The sequence below is a fragment of the Sarcophilus harrisii genome, chromosome 2 (genome assembly GCF_902635505.1).
Source record: "Sarcophilus harrisii chromosome 2, mSarHar1.11, whole genome shotgun sequence".
In the NCBI taxonomy this organism is placed as follows: domain Eukaryota; kingdom Metazoa; phylum Chordata; class Mammalia; order Dasyuromorphia; family Dasyuridae; genus Sarcophilus; species Sarcophilus harrisii.
This window is the reverse complement of record NC_045427.1, coordinates 76,861,260-76,883,242: the sequence shown is the minus strand read 5'-3', so window position 1 is coordinate 76,883,242 and position 21,983 is coordinate 76,861,260. Positions and strand designations below refer to the sequence as shown.

Genomic DNA, 21,983 nt, shown 5'->3' with positions numbered 1-21,983 from the left:
TAGAAAGGTAACATAAACTCATATGGTAGGAGGCTTTATATGGAAAGATAAGGAGCTTAGATATTATTCTGGGAATAGATATAGTAGTTCTTTACCTTTTTTCTGTATCTTGGACCCCTCTGACCATCAGGTGGATTATTTCTCAGAATATTTTAAATGCTTAAGTAAAATGCATAGGATTATAAAGGAAACCAAATATATTGAAATATAGTTATCATTAAAAAAAAAAAAAAAAGCTCATGAACTCCAGGTTAAGCTCTAGATATTGGTGAAACACTGAAGGTTTTAGGACAGGGAAATGATATGATTCAAGAAGACTTTCAAGAATATTTGTTTGGCACCAATGTCTATGATAGATTGGGTTAGAGAAGGGAGAAAATGATAGAGAGTTAAATTGGGAGTCCATTACCATAATTTAAGTATGCTGATAAAAACCTAAATTGTGGTAGTAGGAGAGGTAACATCAGACATGGGGAAATAAGGGCTCTGTATACTTAGAGCGAGATTGTAGTTGAGGAATCAGGACAAACACTGGAAATAATTTGATCATGGTTAATTATCAACTAGTACTAAATAATCTGGTTTGTATAGTCAGTATAGTGACTCTAGTATACAAATAGTTTGTGTTCTAAAAGTTCACTTAGAAGGCAGTTGATTGGAACTTGGAACACATTTTCCCACAGAAACAATGTCATAAATATGCTTATACTGCCAAGATAGTCCAGGAAAGTCTATTTAACAAACTTATAATGTGGTTGAGATTCGTTTTAATTTGTAATGAAAAACTGTAGAAAGCAGTGCTATTGTAATCACACGAATTAAAAATTTTAAAATACAATTGAATAAGAATTAGTGTTTTATTTATCTTCACTGTTGGTGCCTGAAGAAAACTAGACTTAATTAGAGTAGAAAGAGGAGGTAGATGGAGAATATCTCAGAAATTCTGAAGGGGATTTTAGGACATTTTTAATAGTTTTGTGATAGAAGGCAATGATTCCTTTGAATGTGTTTTTCTTTAAAAATGTTTCTACGGAAATCTGGAAATCTTTCTTTTCTTAAGAATTATTAGCTTGCAACAAAAAAGGATTAAAGAGAAAGTTTCCTAAAATAGCTGGTTAAGAATTGGAACTTAAAAGAGGAAAGGGGTTAAGAGATTATATGTGTGTCATTGAGAGTAGGATATTTATTTAATGCAGAATTACCTGAGCTGTTATTAATTGAAAATGGAGGAAATGATAGCCCTGAAGAGAGTTTCCTCATGCTGCTCCTCAGGTAGCACCTCCAATCCTGGAATTTTTTAGTCACTGTAGAGTTCAAGTAGTTTTAGATTTAGAAGGAGAAGAGGATTAACAGATAACTCCCCCTTTTAATGTAAGGATTGTTTTAAAGGTCTGTAACTGAAGTAACTCCTGAAAATAAATGCTGAAAGGATTTAAAATTGAATGGGATTAAAGTGTGAAGCCTTCTCTGAAAAGGTGAATGGAGGTGAGAAGATAAAGAAGGAAATATGGGGTGTAGGAGGAAGGGAAGGAATCTCATTCATTGACATTGTTTATAGATACTAGATTTGTTCTCATTTTTTTTCTCCTTTCTTTTCAAAAGCCAATCAATCAATAGGTATTTATTAGTTATCTATAACTTTGCTAGATACTGGGCATATGATTGCAAGGAGCTTACATTCTAATGGTGAGACAAGTGTGCATATATATACACATAAAGGTCAGGTGAATAAATACAAATATAGAAAGCCATTAAAAACAAGGTATTTTAGAAAGAGGGTATAAATATTTGGATGCCTCAAAAAAGGCTTCACGTAGAAGATGGTGGGCAGCTAAGTGGTGTAGTGGATAATGTATTGGGTTTAGTCAGAAAGACTTAATTTGTTTACCTTAATCCATTAAAGAAGGAAAAGGCAAACCACTTCAGCATTTTTGCCAAGAACAGGGTGGGTCACAGGATCATGAAAAGTTGACTATGATTGCACAACAAGAAGTATTTATTAAATGTTTACTATGTGCCAGACATTGTTATAAGCACTGGATGAAACCAAGAAAGGCAAAAACAGTCTTTTACCTGAAGGAGGATACAATCCTCAGACATGTATATAGAAGCAATATATATGTTATAAATGGAAGGTAAGCTTGGAGGAAAGACACTAGCAGGGAAAGGGACTGGAAAAGGCCTGCTTCAGAAGGTGGAATTTGAGGCAAGCCTTGAAGGAAGGGGCAGAGGGAGGAAGAGAGAGCTTTCCATTTATGAAGAACATGCAGAAAAGCATGGAGGTGGAAGAGGTAGTGTCAGAAACATCAGTATTATTAGGTTGTAAAATATATGGAAGGGACTAGAAAGATAGGAAGGAGTCAAATTGTGAAGATTTTACATTTGATGGATAATGGGGAGCTACTGGATATTACTGAGTTTAGGTGTGTCTGGGTGTTGCATTGAAAACTCCCACTCATCTGAATTCTTATAACTGACTGGTCTGTACCATTCATTAATCACAGTCAAAGAACAGCATGGTACTAAAAGAAAAGAGCTGCGTCAAGGAAGGGTAAAAATCCCTGTTCTGATGAGTACATGTTGTATCATTCAGGTAAATTCACTTAACATCCTTCTATCTCAATTTTCCCACCAAAAACCAGAGGAGTTTTGTAAGAAAGTTCTTGGGAAACCTTCAGGCCCTCTGTAAATGTGAGTTATTATGATTATTATTAAATCACAATGCCCTGTTGTCAATACATTGTTGTAATAACGTGTTTTCAATAGTTGCATTATTAAACTTCAGCACAGCAAATGACTAGGTTTCTGGGTGGAGCTGACTCTGTGTTTTTGAAGTCTAAACGAATGGAGCACAAGATCTAACAGATTCTCATGGAGCTAGGAATATTTGAAGTACACACCCAACAATGGCCTGTTGGCCCAGAACCAGACTGGCTAAGCTCCAGACACTTGGTCACCAGGTGATAAAATTTTCTCATTCCCAGCAGCTGTTAAGAGAACTGTGAGCTGCACTTGATATCGCAGATCGTTGGAGTAATGAAGTCCCCATATCTTATCTTCCCAAATAGACTGTGAGCAAGTCTTGCAAGGCAAGTCCCTTGGAGCAAGGGACAAGTCACAAGTTTCTTTGGAACAGAACCTTGCCCCAAGACACCCATCTTCAACTTCCCTATTCTATTTTTCCTGATGGCTGGGTAACTCTTGACTCTCAGTCTTCCAGGTTTGAAATCTCATTCATATTTAACTTTCTTCTTTTTGTTTTATTTCCAATTTGTTGTGATGTCCTGTCAATTCTACCTTCACAATATCTTTTGTATCTGATTCCTCCTTTCCATTGACACAGGAATCATCCTTGTTGTGAATCTCATTACCTATCACTTGGGCTGTTCCAAGAGTTACTGAACCAGTGTCACTACCCTCACTCTCTCCCTTCCCTTCATTCTTCTTAGCCAAGACCATTTTGTTCTATTAGAATGAAACTTGTTGAAGACAGGGTCGGTTTTTTGCCTCTTTGTATTCCTAGCACTTACCACAGTTTCTGACACATACTAGATGCTTACTAGTTTATTAATTGGTTTCTTGTGTCCTGTTGCATACTGAATAAAAGAAACTCTTTAGCCTGGCATCTGAGGCCCTCCACAATCTGGCTCCAACCTCTTATTTCATACTACTTCCATTCATACAATGTTCCTGCTAAAAACAAAGACCGTTTCCAAGTTTCCATACATTTGTCAGTGCAGTTTCCCTACTAGATCTAACATTTTTTGGAGTTACAATTATGCCCTTGAAGAGGTTATAATCTCTTGCAAAAGTGGGACATATACCTCACAGGCCATCTCTGCAGCAAGACAATCTTTTTATACCTCCATGATCAATTTAGTGTCCCACTCACAACAACTGTCCCACAATTGTTACTCCAAATTTTTCCATTCTTGCTCAAACCTCCCATAATACTTCTTTCATCTACCTTTCAGCTGAACCCTTACTTCATCCTTCACTAAAAAATATTGAGGTCATTTCTTGAGTTCCCTTTTCTCCTTTACCTCTTCATTTCCCATCACTCAAAATCAGTTTAATGAGATGGTTAAGTAATCAGCATGATGGAAAAGCTGGACTGGTTTGCATGAGAAAGTACTGAGTTCAAATTCCAGTTGCTTGTGTAATATTGGGGAAGTTTCTTAGATGCTTTAGTGTTTGGGCAGAAGGGATGAGCTAGAATGCTTTGAATCCCTTTCAACTTTAAATCTTATAATTTAGGATTGATTCTACAATGTTAAAATTCAATGCTAATATGAGTATTTTAGGTAACAAAAGCTAAGTATATGGAAGAGAGAATCATTCAGCAATGTGGTATGGGGGAAGGAATACTACATTTTTAGTCAGATGGCTTGAGTCTGAATCCATGCTCTGCCACTGAACTTGGGGAAATTACTTAACATAATTTTCCCATTTGTAGAATGAAGGGGTTGGATGAGATTGGCCCATAATTCTATGGGCCTGTATGATTTTGACTGTATGAGCGAGGGTAGTGAGGGAAGACTTCGTGATGGAGAAAAGATGGATACATTTTGGATAAAAGAAAGGTAGAGCAATCTAGCCAGTAAGAGCAAAGACAAACAGACAAAACTGAATCAAGTGTATTCCAGGAATTAGGAAACCCATTTGAATCAAAGTTGATGCTGGAAAGGAGTGAGACATATGATTTGGAGTAACAGTATAAAGCAAAATAGTATAGGATCTCGAATGCCGTGCTAAGAAATTTGAACTTTTACAGATTCATCTGAAAGATGATATAGTCTAATTTAGTCATTCTAACATGGGGGAATTAAAGGTCAGAGGAGTGAAATGACCTTCCCAAGTTTACAAAGTTAGTAAGTGATGGATATGGGATATTAGCCTAAGAGAAATAGGGAGCCACCAAAGGTGTTTCTTTCTTTTTTAATGAAGAAGAGAATAATAGGCAAAGTAGTGTTTCAGATAGCTAAATCTATCCAGTGAAATATCCTTAAGCAAGATTAATTCCTAAATACTCAGAGGATAACAAGAATTCTTACTTCATATGTAACCCTCAAGAATTGCATCAGGAATCTAATCTTACAGTATTCAAGGAGTAGGTAAAAGGGCCCTGGAACTCCTTAAATCTTGGTTCCTCAAAATCATTGAAAATCACATCCTTTCTGAGGAAGAGCTGTCCAGTCCCCCCCACCCCCCCACCCTTAGGACTATGACTCCTAAATAGTCAACTTTAGATTATCTTTGCAAATAAAGGGCATTGATAACCAAATAATGGATAATCAAATAAGCATTTTAATTTCAAAAAATAACTTATATTTAACTTTGGAGTGTATTTTTAAACTTACATTTGTAGATATGGGAGAGTATTAACTCTATGAACAAGATAATGGAGACACTCTAAAAAGGATATAGATAAGGTATAGATAAGGTTAATTTTCTTTTTTCTTTTCCTTCTGATTCAACTTTTCTTGGTTCACTCATTTCTTTTCAATGGACATTAGCATAATTCTTTAGATCCCTAAGAAGTAATATCAGCCTAAGCTAAGCTATCCTTCCTTCCTCTTTTTCTCCCTCCTTCTCTGCCTATCTTTCTTTCTTTTTAAAATTTTATTTTATTATACCTTTTTATTTATAAAACATATGCATGGATAATTTTTCAACATTGATCCTTGCAAAACCTTATGTTCCAAATTTTCCCCTCCTTCCCCCCACCCCGTCTCTTAGATGGCAGGTAGTCCAATACATGTTAAATATGTTATCTTGCTGCACAAGAAAAATCGGATCTAGGAAAAAAAAAACCTGAGAAGGAAAACAAAATGCAAGCAAACAATAACAAAAAGAGTGAAAATGCTATGTTGTGAACTACACTCAGTTCCCATAGTCCTCTCTCTGGGTGTAGATGGCTCTTTTCATCACTGAACAAGTAGAACTGGTTTGAATCATCTCATTGTTGAGGAGAGCCACATCCATCAGAATTGATTATCATATAATCTCATTGTTGCTGTGTATAATGATTTCCTGGTTCTGTTTGTTTCACTTAGCATCATGTTCGTGTAAGTCTCCCCAGGCCTTTCTGAAATCATCCTGCTGGTCATTTCTTACAAAACAATAATATTCCATAATATTCATATACCACAATTTATTCAGCCATTCTCCAACTGATGGGCATTCACTCAGTTTCCAGTTTTTAACCACTACAAAAAGCTCTGCCACAAACATTTTTGCACATGTGAGTCCCTTTCCCTCCTTTAAGATCTCTTTGGGATATAAGTAGAAACACTGCTGGGTCAAAGGGTATGCACAGTTTGATAACTTTTTGATCTGCCTCCCTCTCTGACTGTCTCTGTCTCTACCATTCTGTTTCTGACTTTCTGTATCACTTTCCCTTCTCTCCCTTTCTCCTCTTTTCTCTGTCTCTGCCTGTCCATTTCTCTCCCTCTTCCTCCTTTTTTCTCTTTCTCTCCATTTCCGATTTCTCTCTCTCCTTCCCCCTCCAACTCTCTCCCCTTCTCTGTCTCTGTCTCTTTCTGCATGATTGTGTCTGTCTGTCTTCCTTCTTTTTTTTTCTCTCCCTCCTTCTTCCTTTCACTTTTCTTCCCTCCTTCAATGTGTTTTCTTTCTGGATCATAGTATCCCTAGATTAGAAGAGGAAATACTGTTTTCATTTTTAAAGCATTTTGAGAGGTAAGGCTAACTAGAGATAATGGACAGCTCCAAAAAAGGAATGGAATTAAACAGACTAAGTGTCATCTGTCAATAGAACATGAAAGCAAGATTTATTGTGGATGATCTCCCTTGGGATTACTGATGAAAATTTATTCATGCATCTGACAGTCTTTCTCAGAAAAGGGGGAAGGGAAGGAGGAAAAGGAGCATTTCTTATTTTTAAAATTTTTTAACAATAGCTGGACACACCAGCAATTCACCTGTTGTTCTTTTCTAGTTCCTTCCTTTATTTGGGCCAAAATATTTCACAATATCATATCCACCCTATTCAGGAGGCCTGTGGGAAAGAAGCAAAGATATCTTATAAAGGGCAGAGATTGTGTTCTCGTTCTTGGCAAGTTCTCTTGGGAGGCATTGCGTACACTCAAGGCTCTGTATAAATAAATAACACGGATATAGAATTTGTGGGGGAGGGTTCTCGCCTGCTGTTATTTCAAAGCCTGGTCCAACTCAAGCCTTTGTGAACAGAGACTTGTTTGCACTACTCAGAGTTCTGTGAATACAGTTTATTTGTTGAATGAGGACAGCTTTGAGCACACAAGCATGTTGATCTCCACTGACCAACACTTGTCTAGGAGTTGAGGTGTGGGAGGAAAAAAAAAATAACTAGTTCAGAATGTTAGGGAAGAACATAAGAGGAAGAGAAAAAGCAACTTTGCTTTTTGTTTCTTGGTCTTATTTCCAATTTCTTTCCAAAGTGATACTGTTTCATTAAATGACAGTAAATGAAATTTGGAAGGGATGTCAAAGGCTAGTCCAGTTCAAACATGAACAAGAAACACCTCAACAGTACCCTAAAGAAATGGTCATCCACCCTTTCCTTAAATTAAAGATGGAATTTACTGCTTCCCAAAGCAATCCATTCTACCTTGGAAGATTTCCATTTGTTACTCTTTCCTTTGAAATCTCTACTCATTGTTTTAAATTCTGCCTTCTAGGATCAAACAGAAATCTAATTCTTTTTCCAGGCCTTTACATTTGTGGAGATAAATGTTATATCCCTCCCAAGTCTTCTCTTCTTTAGGCTAAAGACCAATACTTCATTTATTTTATCTAGCCTTATTATCTGGGTGACCCTAGGGTCACTTAACTTCCATTTGTCTAGGGTTTAGGATAACTAAAGCACCCAGCTTGCTGTGAGGATAAAATGAGAAAATATTTGTAAAAAACTTAGTACAGTGCCTGGCACTCAGTGGATCAGTGGTTCTCAAACTTTTGTGGATTATTATGTGGATTGTATTTATAGATATTTACTATATTAGAAACCAAAACTAATAAAGGGTGGATTTAGAGAATTTTTGGAATGCTTCTGTGTATATTGGTTTTCATGTCCCAAGCTTCAAGAAGTCCTATTCAGCTAACACTTTCTATTAACTATTAACTATTTCTATTAACTATTAACTAGCACTGATACACATTAACAATATAATGGTAATTAATATTTATTGAAATGACCCAGCAAATGGGGATCTAGAAGCATGAATCGAATCATCAAATAGAGACAAATATTCATTTAGTAAGTCAGCATGCATTTATTAAGTACTTAATATAACAGGTACTATGGCTGGGATACAAACTTATATACAAACTACAAGGGATATTTGGAAAATGCCCAGTTCACCTAACATGGAGGCTGCCCAAAGGTCTTGTTCTGTGCTATCCACTCACATGGTCACTGACCCAGAGTATCTCTGTGTTAGGCAATCTAACATATGCTTTAGAAAGCTAACTTGGGCAGCTGAATAGAGATGGACTAGTGTATAAAGAAACAGGGTAGGGCTATAAGATTTGATCTCAGACTTTAAAATTCCAAATCTAGTGTGTTTTTTTTTTTCAATTGTATGATTATTGTATTTTTTTTTTCCTGTTATTTTAAGGTCACAATTTGTATATTCAATGTATATTCCCAATGAACAAATTGGCCTGGAATTTCACAGAGGAGATTTCTTTTGCAAACCTTCCTTTAAAGTTAACAGCTAAATTCTAGGATTACTGTTTCTACAGTATCCACTGATGTGTCCAGCTAGAAATTCTAGTCTGGCATTTTCTGGGTCCCCTATTCCTTTTCAACCTACAGAAATCATCCTCTAATATTGGGGAGAGGGATTGAATACATATATACACACATTTATAAACACTCAAATGTATATACATACATGTATACATAGATATGTGTATATATAAAATACATACATATATATATATATATATATATATATATGGATAGGTGGATACATAGACAGATAGACAGATAGATGGAAAAATAGATGATCCAGGCTCAGACACTTAATACTTCCTAGCTGTGTGACCTTGGGCAAGACACTTAACCCCAATTGCCTCAGCAAAAAATAAATAAAAATACATTTTAATAAAATAATATAAAGATACTGAGAACAAAAATTTGAAAACCACTAACATAATGTTCAATTATTTCCCAATTAATAGACATCCCCTTCAGTTTCAATTCTTTGCTACCATAAAAAAGAGCTGCTATCAATATATTTTTTAATGCTTATGGATCTTTTTTTTTTTCCTTTCTTTGATCTCTTTGACCTAGTAGTGGTACCACTGGGTCAAAGGGTCTGCACTGTTTAATAGCTTTTGGGGCATAGTTCCAAATTGCTTCCCAGAAGACTGAATATACTTGTTTTCTCATAGCCCTTTTAGCATTTGTCATTTTCCCTTTTTGGGGGAGGGTGAGGTGGGGGGGCAATTTTACCATTCTTTATGGCAGTACTTTTAGAGTTTTTTCACTTGCATTAGTTTAGTGATTTAGAGAATATTTTTCATATTGGATTTCTTCCTATTAAAACTGGAAAATTGGAGAATGACTTAATTTTTATGAATTTGAATTGTATTCCTATATATCTTAAAAATGAGACTTTTATCAGAGAAACTTTAAAGATTCCATCTCTTCCTGCTTCTCTTCTATTTTTAGCTGTTTTAGTTTTGTTCATGAATAACTTTTAAAATTTTATGTTAAAAAAATTGTCCACTTTACTTCCTATGAACCTTTCCATTTTTGGATTGAAACATGCACTTTCTCCCTATCCATATTACATATCTGACAGGTATGTTTTTTTCCATGATTCTCTAATTTGTTTATGATGTCACCCTTTCTGATCTTTTTGAAACCTAATCTTCCTAAATCTAAAAGTGCACATTAGACTGTGTCTATCCACATCTCTGACATTGAAAAATCTAAGATTTGTTCACTTCTTCTCAAAATTTTCATTATTTTCATTTCATCAGGCAGATAATTCTTCTCATAATAATCAGATCTAGAGTAGCAGTTTTACTCAGATACTTCCACTACCTTTAGAAGCATGAAATGATAATTACAAGTGCATCAAGAATTCATTAGCTGGTTCATTTTTGGCAGTAAGGAAGAGCATCAGCAGATGTCTGAGTAGTTAAATTCCTCATTACAACTTTAGCAGGTCTCTTTGCCAAGTTTGTGATGTTTCCCAAACTCTTTGTCACACCCCAAGTAAGATACTGGATAAAACTGCCACTACTGAAATTTCTCTAGAACTTCCCATTTCCCATCCACTAACTGTAGGGTTTCACAAAATATAATCTGGAAATCCCAGCTTCAGGCACTAAGAGATCATATATTTTCATATGTCATCATCTTTACAGTTTATTCTTCAAGAACTATTAAGTATAGCTACTTGATTGATCATATATATCAACATCCACTTTTGTAGTTTATTGTTTGCCAACAGAAAGGATATCTGTTTGATTGATAGTATGATGCCAACTTTTGTGTCTCTTATATTTGTTCTTGTTTTTAATGCCTTGATGCTATCTTTCTTTTTATTAGTAGAATCACTGTGCATATTGTTCTTCAGTCTCTTATTGTCTGCAATCTACTTCAGTTTATTCAGATAGTCTTCTGTGTTTCTCTGAATTTCTTTAAAATGTCATTCTTAAATCAATCAAAAGTAATTTATTAGTTCTCCAATCACTGGGCACATATTTAAATTCCAGTTTTCTGTTGTCACAAAAAATGCTGCTTTGAATATTTTTGTACATAAAGTAACTAGTGAGATTTTGCCCCGTTCCTCAAGGCACCTATGTATGTGATACAGTGCAAAGTACTAAGTCTGGAATCAAGAACTTAAGTTCACATCTGGCCTCCCACACTAGTTATATGACACTGGTTAAGTCATGCAACCTCTGTTTACCTCAGTTTCTTCAAATGTAAAATTGGAATAATAAAAGCACCTAACTGCCATGAGGGATTTTGCTCCAAATGAAGTATTTGTCAAGCATTTAGCACAATACCTAGCAAATAGCAAGTGCTTAATCAATAGTTATTCCCTCCCTCTCTCCTGACTAAGCTGGATAAGATGAGTTTTCGCTAACCAATTGACTTTTCTGGGTTTTAGTTTGACTGAGCTTTTATTTTAATGCTTAATATCAACAGGCTGGAATGTTGCTGTCACAATATTTACATAGAACCCCAAACACTGATGATGCTTTGCTATTGAGTCATTCAGTTTTGTCTCTTTGTGGTTCCAAGAACTATAGCACATCAGACCCTTCTATCCTTTATTATCTCTTGAAGTCTAAGTTCACATTCATTCTTTCTATGATGGTTTCTATCCATCTCTGTCATTCTCTTTTCCTTCTACCTTTGATCTTTCCCAACATCAGTTTTTTCCAATGATCAGACTTTTCAATATATGGCCAAAGTATTTAAACTTCAGCTTCAGTGTTTGATCTTTCAGTGAATAGTCTGAATTCATTTAAGTATTGATTGATTCAGTCTCCTGACTGTCCAATGAGGATGTTCAAATAATGACATATAATTTACATACATTATTATTTCAATGTCATTTAGATTGCATTGGCAGCATCATTTCATTTATCTTAGCATCTTTTCATTACAAAGATTTTTTTCAGGGCCAGCAAAGTAAAGTATAATTTTAAAAGTACCAGTCTTCTATTATTGCACTATTATAATAACCCTGTTCCATTTTGATTATGCATTATTCTTTGAAACATTAATTTTTGAAAACTAGAAAACTAGACACATCATAGTTATTTGACTGCTTTTTACCTTGTCAGGGGATTGTGCTAAATGGTCTCTACAATCCTTTCAGGTCTGCAAAGAAAATTCTATGCTCGCTCGTTCTCTCTCTCTCTCTCTCTCTCTCTCTCTCTGAGATTGTTTTTAAAGGGAGTTTGATATTTTAAAAAGGATATTCTGTTTCCTGTCAGGAACTGCCTGGCTCCCTGATTTTTCACTACAGCCAGACATCCTATTTGTTTCCACTTGTAAGTTCACTTTCCCTATATCACACTCTGAGACATTTTTTGTTTCACTTTCTCCACATCCCACTCTGAGACATTTTAGTCTGAACAAGAAGAATATGGGATCTGCTTTAAAAAAAAAAATAACCTCCCAAAACTACAAATTCCTTTTTCCAGTATCACTTTAGAACTGCTTCTGATCTTTGCTTCTCACCCAGACACATTGCCTAGATCCTGATCTCTTGTTCATATTCTTTGCTCTTTGGTCTTCTAATCTAAGTTCCTGATTCTGGTTTCTTGATCTCTGGACTCTGGACCTTGTTTGTCTCATCTCACAGTAAACATTCTTTCTTGCCTCTGCTTACTTTTTGTACTTGAAATTTATCCAAGAAGATAAGGAGCTCCTTTACAAATATGGAGATTTGTAAAGTTACTTTGTAAACCTCAAAGTACTAGAAGAAGGCTAGTTATTATTATAATTATATTGAAATGGCTGAGTATTTGTCAAAAAGATTATAGGAAGTATTCCTTTATTGACAGAAGGAACTAGAGGAGTCAGATTCAAATCTCCTTGTTGACTTAGAAAACCACAAATTAACATGATCTTGCAGTTACAGACAAAGTTTTATCCTCTATGCATCTTAAGTTTGACAGCTACAAATCTCAAATTTCCTTTTTTAACTGCGCTTCTATGAGTCTGTGATGAATTTTGACTCCTGGTTAACCTCTTCTTCCACCAATTTGTGATTTCCCAGCTCTATTCCTTTCTCATTGAACCTCTGCTTATGACCTTTCACATCCTCTTTTATATTCCTGTCGTCTTGCGGCACTGGTCAACCTTCTGCTCCCCCTCAATCAATCAATAAGCATTTATTAAGTTCCTACTATGTGCCAACTACTGTGCCAAGCACTGTGCTAAGCCCTGGAGATATAAAAAATGTCCACACGCTTACTATATCCTGTCTGCTGCTACATTTTCCTTCTTTTGCTTCCTCCGCCAGAACTAATTCCCACTATCTCAGCGCCTTTGTTCCACAAGTTCTTTGCCTCTCCTGTTCTTTTCCTTCCCTGCTTTAATGACTGACCCTCATCAGACTTTCTGGTGAGAATTTTCCCACCTGGATAAAATAACTCCTTATTTTTCACACTCTACTCTCAGCAGTTGCTCAGGGCCGCTTCTTTCTCATACTTTTGCCCGTTCTAATTCACTTAATTCTGCTCCACACCCACCCTCATTATCCCTTTCTCCCTTTCACTCCATTGTCTGCTATGAAAGAACCAGGAACTCTGCGGTTCAAGACTTGAGCCAGTCAGATCTGGGAGTTTTAAAAGAGCCTGAGACAAATCCGATTGGGAAGAAGGAACAGGGAAATGGCATTCCTAGTCCCACCCAGGGTTTACCATCAACTGCTATACCTGGTGGCGGGGTGGGGGTGGGCGGGGCAGAGGCTGGCAGGATCTGTTGAGAAAAGGAGGATGGGGCAGTGACTAAAGAAAACATTTTGTTGTAAATCTCAGTCCCAGGAAAGTTGGACAAAATCTAGTATGGGTTCAAATTTACTCAGTCCATAGGGGGCAGGAAGTAGAAAGAACAATTTATTATCAAAATAATTCTGCTCTCCCTAGTGACATAGAGTTATCTTTCTGTGGAAAGGCACTTTTAAAGACTGAATCAAAATTTGTCTAGTGATTAAAGATGTTAAATATTGTCACTGAGAAAAATTCAAATAAATATTCAATTAAAAAAAAGATTCAACTAAAGAAAGCTATCCTACACTGAGTCCACTACAGTGAATACCTAGTTTTAGATATATACATGCATCTACATTGAATGGGACCAGTGAAAATTCTTCAGAGATTGTAGGGTAAAGTAGGTCAGACCTTAGGCCTAAACTTCAGGAAGTCACATAGTGACCCCTATTCTCAGAGAGCTATAGGATAGAAAAGGTCAAAACCTAGGTCTAAGTTTCAGAAAGTCACGTGACCCTCGGGAACTAGACAGCCATTGTTGACCATTGATCAGTGGTTACTTCCTTTTCAGTCCATCCAATGAATTTAAAAATCAACAGGAAGGGGGTCGTTGTACCCTAGGTCTTTTCTGTTATGTAATCCTTTCTCTGTTTCTGCCAACAGTGAAAAGAAGTAATGATGAGGACCTGATCTAGTATGTAGCTTGTGCAAATGGAGAAAAGGAGATGGATACTGTTAGCCAGAACAGCTCCTCATCAAGGACTGTATTAAAACAATGGTTGATTCTATTAGAAATGTTATGAAGAGATTGGCACTGAGTGGCCACTCTGTGATTTAGAATGCAATGTTTTCTTCAACCACTACCCCATCCTTCTTTTCCCAGGAGATCTAGCCAACTCCACCCAGGTATAGCAATTAATGTTAAGTCCTGGGTGAGGCTAGGAATGCTGGTTCCCTAATCCTTCCTCTCAATTGATCTTCTCACAGGCTGAGTGCTTCTCTTTTAAAACTTCCAGACCTGACTCCAGTCCATTTCTGGCTCAAAAATTTTGAAAGTTCAAATCATTTTTTAAGCCTGTGATGAAACGTTTGCCCCTCTGAACTACAAATCCCAAATACCAGCCAGTTTTCAAACCCATATTACAAGTGCATTTTGATAAAATGAGTCTATTTCTTTGCCGTTATATTTGTTCGACTTTTCATTGACCATTTATTAAATTTACTATTTATTGAACCTGGTGTTCATTCCATCTTCTGCCTCCCAGCCTTTTCCAGTATTCCCTCCATTCCTGGACTGCATTTCCTTCTTACTTCTGGCTCTTAAAAACCTTTAGCTTTCTTTAAGGCTCAGCTAATGTGCCACGTTCTATATGAAGTCTTTTCAGATCCTCTTAGCTATTAAGGGTTGTTCTCTTAGATCTTCAAAGGATCATTCTGATACTCATCTGTTTGCCTTAGTATCCCTTCCCCCTGCTCTCAGCCCGCGATAGAGGGCAGAGAACATCTTTCATGTTGTCTTTGAAGCACCATGGTTTGCACGTAGTAGACTCTTAAGTGCTTATTAATTGAAGTTGGAACCATAAAAGATTTTCACAGGATAGCAAAAGAAATACATAAATAAGAAAATGACTATTTACTGCCTGTTTTAAAAAAAAAAGTCTACACTGTTACTGATTCAAATATACTTTCACATAGAATTGGTGTAGTGGAAATAATGAGGTTTGGTACAGGGCAGAGAGTTGTGGGAACCCCTTTGTAAAAGAATTTACCAACCCAAAAAGTTAGACTGGCAAAAAGAAGTTTATTGGCACTGAGAAGCCAGCTTTTGCTAGAAGGCTAACTTTCGAGCGACAAAGTCCTGGCAGAGAGATAAACAAGGGTATAGAGAAATCCTGGAAGAGAGATAAACAGGGATGTGTTGACACTGAGAAGAGGGGGTCTCTTCTCAGCGGGCAAATATGCCAAGGAGAGAGAGGGGTTCCTTGACAAAGCATGATCCTGCTGTGGCTCTCTGCCAGGTCCTGGCAGAGAAGTAGGTGAGAGAGATAAATAGGGGTTAATGCTGAAAAGAGAATGTCTTCTCAGTGGGCAGGGGGTCCTCACAGGCAGCTATGCCAATGGGAAGTCTTTTTGGCCTGGCATGGTCCTGCTTTTTAGGTCCTTTGCAAAGAAATGAGTTTAAAATTGCCGTTTTTATAAGGAAATCTCAACCATATGAGATTTCCTCAATACTGTCACTGCCCCCAGGCCTAGATTTCCAGTAGAATGGGATCATTTACTGGGAGTGGTCCTGAGCCAATTTTCAGCTCAATAGAGATCAATAGCCCACCAAAATAACAGAATGAAACCACTTTTTCTTGATTCCTGCGGCAAGCCTCTCCCAGAGGAGTTTCTCCCCTTCATGGAATTTCTCAAGCGTTTTCCTCGTGGCTTCCCCTCCCTCAAGTCAGGATAGTTTCGGGGTTCCTCCATCAGAAAGAGCACTTGAACACAATCAGGAAGACTTATATTCAAATCCTTCTTCAGATATTCACTAGCTGTGTGACATTAGGCAAGTCACTTAGCTCTGTCTCAGTTTCTTCAAGCATGAAATGAAGATAGTAAAAGCACCTATCAGGGCTATTGGGAGGATCATATGAGATATTTGTAAAGCACTTAGCACAGTGCTTAGCACATAGTAGGCTCTATAATGCTAGCTATGGGGCAGCTAGATGCGGCAATGGATAGAGTGTCATGCCTGAAGTCAGGAAGCTTCACTTTCCTGAGTTCAAATCTGGTCTGACACACTTCCTAGCTGTGTGACTGACCCTGAGCAAATCATTTAATTATGTTTGCCTCAGTTTCTTCATCTGTAAAATAAGAAAGAATTGGCAAACTATACTAGTATCTTTGCCATGCAAACCCAAAATGGAGTCACAGAGAGGCAGACATGACCGAAACAACAGAACAATGTGTGTGTAGCTATAATCTGTCTAGTCTTTTCTTTAGTACCCTTATTCCATTGTGCATCCTTCACAATACTTTTAAAAACTGTGTTCATCTTAATTCTGACATGTTTACAGTTATCATTATGACTTCAGGGTTCTTGCTAGACCCAAAAGGAACTTTGAAGGGATCCCACGCCCAAAGCTATTTGCCTGGTTTCTAAAGTAGACAAGAAAAATTAGTTGCTTTTGGGAACAAGTGATACAGCTATTTATCTCTCTGCCAGAATGAGCAGTTGATGAGCACTTCACTACTCCATAGTGCTGAGGAGATAATGGGAATCCATGTGGTATTTGTGTTTTGTGATACAGACCAGTGGTTATGGGAAGAAAAGCTAGAGCTCATTTTCTACTGAAAGGCAAAGAAAGATCTAAGAATTTTTAAGTAAGTTTTTCTTCTACAATAGCATTTTACCAATAGAAAGAAGTCTTTTATTTGAAAAGATTAGATACATAAAACTGCAATTCAATTCAGTTCAATAAATGTTTGTCAACCAGTAAAAGGATATGTCGTTCTTTCTAGAAATGCAGCTGATGAGAAATAGAGGTATTGTTCCTGCAAAAACTTTGTAGGAGCCTCATTACCCCCTTTCTGCTAGTTTTGATCTTTCTTGTCTTCTTTTTCTATTTTAGAAGACCTTAGGCAACAGCATCTTTTCACATAATTCAATTACTGTCCATATGGCACCTATTAGAAAAGGTGCCATAACCCAGGGACTTTACCATTTTTCAATTTTGGGAGGGCACATGGTATAAAGAAAAACAATTGAAATCTTGCTACAAATACTTACTACCTGTTTGATCTTGATCAAGTTCTTTAACTATCCTGAGCATCAGTTTCCTCACCTGTAAAATGAGGAGATTGGAGTTGATGGCCTCACAGTTCCCATCAACTCTGCATTTGTGAACTCTCTTCCTAAGCCTAGGTAGTTAATGTGGTAATTAATCTTCGGTATGGCTCCCACATACTCTTGCATGAGCAGGTTGCAACACATTGGCCAAGAAAAATTATGCAACAGAAGTGATATAAAAGATACCACCAGAGAGATGTATGCTCTTCATAGAGCAGGAACAAGGAATACCTAGAAGACAGCCTCTTCTTATATTGGTATCCATAGTATGTCTAGATAATCTAAACAGAGAACCCCCTGAATGTCAAATGGACTCTCTGCCAAAGATTTATGAAAGGACATGGACAAAAGTTAATATATGATGGGCAGGACATCTGTTACATTGGAGGAATTACCTTCATGGATGAGACCACAGATTCTTGTATATATTCAAATATGAGTTGCACTGTTTGCCTTGGCTTCCTCATCTGTAAAATGAGCTGGGAAAGGAAATGGAAAATTATTCCAGTATCTTTGCTAAAAAAGTTTCAGATGAAGTCACAAAGATTCGTACATGACTAAAACAACTAAGTAATAATAAAGACACCTCTATTACTAACACAACCAAAAATACCAAAATTAGAAGTGCTTGTCTTTCTTATATAATTCTCTATCCCAGCATCAGCATTGGAAATGAAAAATCTTGGAGGAATTTATGACTCAGTATCTGTTATCTGATAACTTGCCATTTTGAGTTTCCAACAACTAGTCTTGGCAAGATTCCACTCTTAGACATATCTGTCTTAAATTTGCATGCTATAGCCTAGATCCACTCCCTTTTCTATCTCTTGAAATAATTTTTTTTTTTTGAAAACTCCTTTTGTGTTGTTCCTTGGGTTTCTTTTCTATAGATTGAATAATTAACTCTTAGTTTCAGAGAATTGATTATGGTCACATCCTTAAGTCTTTTAGACCTGAAGTTTTGAGTTTTTGGGCAACTCAAGGGACAATGGAGAGATGCATTTTGGGTATAAATAGGCCAACAATGAATGATGTGTACTCCAGAAGTCATGTAAATATATTAGAAACAGCTCTGACAGTTATTTCAGTATTGCCTAGAACACTTCTAGTGAATAAAGAGCTCACTGCTCTTAAAGGAAATATATTTCATTGTTGAGTAGCTTTGGGAAAGTCACATTTATGGGAAGCCCCAGATCTTTCCATCTATTCTGAAAATATATCATGGCCTCTTTCACAAAACAGAGGGTTTCTATGATAAAGAATACAGCTAAGTATTGATTAATGGGAATGATAAATCCTGTGAAATGATCAAAAGAATATTTGAATTTGCTTATCATATTGCCATTGGAATGGAACCATGATCATATTTTGGACATTATAATGGAATGCAGTATGAATTCAAATACATGGGATCATTTCACAGACTTCATTATTCACACTAATCAGGACTTGGGTGTATATACTTAATGGAGCTATCCAGTTTTCCCTATTTTCCTTTTTTCTTGTCTAATCATTTTGGTCCTAGCTCTTTAGAGGTGAAAAACACTCTTTCCTTCTGTCCTTTCCCCTTAACTTCCACTCCTGGAGTATATATTATATACAGGGAGTAATGAGAGCTTACTGAACTCTTTTCAGGGCTCTTCATCTACCTTTGATCTCTACTTCCCACCCATTGCCATTGAACTTCAACGACTCTGGAAGAGAGAGAGTGAAGCTGTCAATTTAGGTCAATTCTACCTCACTTAAATTCAATTCATGTGCTAGTCAAGACTTCATTCCATAATGTCATTGGTCCTCTTTAAAAATAAAGGACAAACTATACCTTTACTCCTTGACCTCACATATTCTCTTCTCCCTCCCCCCATGACTTTCTACAAACCTCTAGAAGTAAAATTCCACAGCATTACTCTACTGGGAGAGAGTTCTTGTATAATCTTGTATAACCTCTCTGACCTTAGACTTGTCCCAAGCTTACCACCTTTCCCCTTTCTCTGGTTTCAAATTTAACCTTTTCACTGTGCATCTGTTTCTTCTATCTGCAGCCTCAGATCAGGTTTTCATCTCCAACTGTCCCCTGCTTTACCTGTTCTACCTGCTCCAGTGAAGACTCTGTATACTTTCCTATTTACGTCAAATACAACCAATCACCAAACTGGATAAAGATGGGGAAAGACCAGTAGATTTAGTGATACAAATGTAATTGGTGACCTTGGAGAGAACTACATTAAGTGAATGGTGGAGACAGAAGTCAGATTGCTCAGGACCAAGGATTGAGAAGATAGTGACAAAAGGAAGGCAACTAGGGCTATGCTATTCTTTCTAAGAGAATGAGAGTGAATGGAAGGAGAGACATAGATAATAGTTTAATGGCATTAAAGGATAAAAAGAAGGATTGGGTTTTGTTCTTTTTTATTTGTTTAGGATTGAGTAGATTTCAATATATTTTCAGTCTGAAAGTAAGGAGCCAGTGGAGAATAACAGACTGAAAATACATGAAATAGAGGGAGCAAAGTAGTGGAACAGATACAAGGAGATGGAAGAAAATAAAAAGAATTAACCTTTGCAAAGGGGTAAGATCATCTCTTCTGAATATAGAGGAAAGGAGAAGAAGATATTAATTTCCAGCAGCTTCTAAGTCTTCTATTTTTGAAGTTAAATAACCCAGTTTTTTTTTTTTCAACTAATTCTGGTGGTTTCTGTACTCTTTGTGGGATCATAGAATTCAAGATCTTGTTCAAGGGATTTGGGTGGTTAAGAAATGTAATACATTCCTGGAAAGAAAAAAAACACCCTTTACAACATGAAATTCCATAGAATCACAGAATTTTGAGAGTTGAAATGTACCTTTACTCCAATCTATATATGAAAGGAATCCAACTCCCTCCTCCAACATATTTGATGAATTGTCTAAACCTCTTGAAGCTTAAAGACTTCCAAGGAGGGAAAATCCATTATCTTCAAAATTAGCACATTCTATTTTTGGAAAGCTCTAAGGTAACCTTGTGTTGTTGTTATTTAATCATTTATTTATTCAAAGTATGATTTTTAGAATTCAGATTGTATCTACTTTGATACTACTTTTAAATTCTATTTTGTTTTCATTTCAAATTATCTTCTCCTCTACCCATTGAGAAGGCAAGAGAAACAAAATCTATTACAAACAAAACAAATTTATGTATTATCCATTTATGAAAAAGAAATAAATAATAAAAATATTCCTTAATCTGTTCTTTGAGCCCATCAGCTTTGTATCTGATGGTGGATCTCATATTTTATCATGAACCCTTTGGAACTGTGTTTGATAAAAGTTCCTAAATCTTTCAAAATTATTCTGGTACAAATGATTTTTTTGGTTCTGTGCACTCCACTTTCCATCAGTTCACACATGTCTTTTCAGATTTCTCTGAAACCTTCCCATCATCATTTCTTACTGCACAATAATATTCCATCACTTTCATATACCAGAACTTTTTAGCTATCCCCCAATTGATGGACATACCCTCACCTTCCAATTCTTTGCCTATACAAAAATAGAACTGCTACAATTTTTTTCTTGCATCCATTTTAGTCCTTTTTCTTTCTCTTGATTTCTTTAAGGACATAGGACTAGTGGTTTTGCTGAGCAATGTAAACTCTCCCAGGGATTCCTTACAACAGATTAGGACATTTTCCCTTTGCATCAAGCTGAAATTTTGGAAATGTCCATTCATTGCTAAGTTTTCACTTTGGAATCAAACAGAATGAAAATGAACTCTCTTTGACATGATCATCTTTCAAACATTTGAAGAAAGCCATCATAACTCCAAGAACATGTAGGTAGTATGGTGGATAGAGGGTTGACTTTGGAGTCAGGAGAAGGCAAGTTCAAATCCAGCCATAGACATTAGTTGTATGACAATGGGCAAGGTACTTAACCCTATTTGCCTCAGTTTCCTTGTTGGAAATGGCAAACCACTTCAATATCTTTGCCACATAACTAAATGACTTAACAACAAATGCAAAATCTTATCTTTCTTCTCTTATCCATGTTTTCATTTTTTCAGGCTTTTCACCTCCATCACATGATTCTCATATGACATGTCCTGCTATCATCTTCTTCATCATTTGATCAATATTTGGAATAAAAAATGTTGTCCAAAATTGAACCTAACACCAGAATAGAGGACAATGAGGTGACCATCTCTCTACTTCTGGAAGCCATGTTTCTTTTAATAAAGTCTGAAATTCTTAGTTACCAGATTAACGTTATTGGTTCCTCTTGAGCTCATTACCATTAACACCCACAAATATTTTTTGGACAAATTGCTCCCAGTTAGTCTTCTGGGTGAAATTCCATTTGTTATTGTCCCTCTTGAAATGGAGCATCTAAAACTATATACCAAGAAAAGCAATTTTTGCTCTCCTCTCAGAAAAAAAATCTTTTTGAGAATTGATTTATTCACAGAGTATTACATAAAATAACTTCTATTCACAATGAGGGAAGTAATAGTCTCACTGCCTATATATGCAAAGTACCATAGGGTGGTAATGTCAAGCCCAGGTTTGCCTTGGCTAGAGCACATATGCATAATTATTTTCAGGTCTGGGAACATCATTTAAGGGGGCTACGGGTGCAATGACAAACTGAACCATATCATCTTCTCATTGCTTGTGCTATAGGCAACAAATAAATGTT

General features: G+C 36.4%; 1 long non-coding RNA gene across 1 annotated transcript in view; it reads right to left on the bottom strand.

Moving 5' to 3' along the window:
• Window positions 1–20,068, bottom strand: part of LOC116421347 — a 45,694-nt gene extending 25,626 nt beyond the window's left edge. The window contains exons 1-2 of the long non-coding RNA XR_004231678.1: window positions 19,867–20,068; window positions 17,704–17,787 (exon numbers count right to left, since the gene is read on the bottom strand). This is a non-coding gene — a long non-coding RNA (uncharacterized LOC116421347). The remainder of the gene's footprint in view (window positions 1–17,703; window positions 17,788–19,866) is intronic.
• Window positions 20,069–21,983: the final 1,915 nt, after the last annotated feature.